Here is a 1,859-nt window from a genome sequence, read left to right as displayed (position 1 = left end):
TGTTTTGATTCCCGAATCCATGAATCTTGGGAGAGAGAGAGAGAGAGAGAGAGAGAGAGAGAGAGAGAGAGAGAGAGAGAGAGAGAGAGAGAGAGGAACCATATAAAGGATGCTGATTCAGACATGGTTAACCTGGAGTGCCCAGTCACAGGCCTCCATACCATTACTACCTAGGTGTTGTTATAACTGTGTCTTTGTAAGTTATTTGACTCTTCTAACAAGCTAGCTGCTTCAGGATGACGGGGAACATAGTAAGACCAGTGAATTCCACGAATGTTTCCTCTGGTTAATTTGAATATTTCTGCTTATATAGATTTAGCACGAACTGAATAGACTTTCTACCTACACTTCTGCAAACACCATGAGTGATGAGCCAGTGCTGTGAGCCTGTAGGAGTCTGACCCTTATGGGTTGTGCCTTGTTTATGCCATCCACTGCAGTAAGCACACCTTGCCTTCAGCCGTTCACTGTTGCCTTTTGGCCCTTGATACTCTGTGTTATCTGTGGACCCATTGTATGCAAGTAACTGAACTGAGCGGTAACCCCTTCCATGGTAAGGTCTGAGCGCTCCGAGTCTCTGGTGGCCCTCTCACAAATCGGTTCCTTATAGCATTAGCGAAGGGCGTGTTCTCTGGACTCTCTTATGGAAGAGGATTAGTTTTAAATAGCAAATCTCCCTGAGCATTTCACTTCCCCAGAGCCTTTGAATCCCACCATCAACTCAAAGCCAAGGGATAGCAAGCATTTTTAAAATTCATTCAGTGTAGGCTATCTTTTGACCTATACGTCAGCCAACTAAAAGCCTATTTGTACTCAAAAGATTTTTTTTTTTGCAAGTACCTTTATTAGAAGACATTGCAAGCCTTACAGAAGAGTACTATGTTCTGTTTTAAATTTCTTTTGTCTTCATATATGGATGCTATATTTACATTATTTCTACCCCTCACCCTCTTCCCTTCCACTCCTCCCATGTTCTCTATATTCCCTTTCAGTTTCGTGACCTTATCTTCTATAATTGACCCCTCCCAACACATGACCTACTGAGCCTAGTTAATGCTTTTCTTGTTACAAGTGTTTAGGACTGTCCACTTGGATTGAATAACCATCTGGGAGCTTGTCCCTAGGGAAGATTTTGTTTTTCTTTCTCAGCAGCCATTGACTGCAGGTAGCTCTTCATCTAAAGGTGGGGCCTTGTGAGAGATATTCTCTATTGTGTTGTTATGTCAACGGATGTTAGCACCCTTTAAAACTGTGCAAACTGTAGTATTTAACCCATAATTTCTGATCATTGAGACTCTATAAGTTCAGATGGATTCAGTTTTATGTTCTTTCCACAGTTATCCTATATGCTTAGAATCTATTACCACACAGTCCCTGTAACTTAAAAAATTCAAGTTCTTTAGAAGTGTAGTGTACCACATCACAGGACACATTGTGCACTTAATCTCTAGGGGGCCTGCTGACACTCTGAGTCTGACAATAGGACTAGGGACAAAGGTGAATGGTAAGTGGAGGACATCAGAATTATCTTCCTTGGCATCTCTTTCAGGGAAGGATATTGCTGTTTCCACAGACAATGCAGAATTAATTCCTTCAGCAAATGTGGAACGGGCAATACTTCAGGAAGTGTGGGTGGGGACACATTTGCTAGTACTTACTTGAGCAAAACAAACTTGTCAGAATATGAGAGTTCAATGTTCTTGGCTTCATCAGGGTCCTCCCACATGTCTCCATCCCAAGTTCTGCTCTTTTCCAATCCGTGTGCTCACTTTAGCCGCTGACACCTTTCAAGGCAGGGAGTTAAACTTGTGTTGTACACTAGCCAATCAGGCAATGGGAGCTTGGATTTTTTTTTTTTT

This window comes from Mus pahari, chromosome 2 (assembly GCF_900095145.1).
Source record: "Mus pahari chromosome 2, PAHARI_EIJ_v1.1, whole genome shotgun sequence".
Taxonomy (NCBI): Eukaryota; Metazoa; Chordata; class Mammalia; order Rodentia; family Muridae; genus Mus; species Mus pahari.
This window is presented reverse-complemented; position numbering follows the sequence as displayed.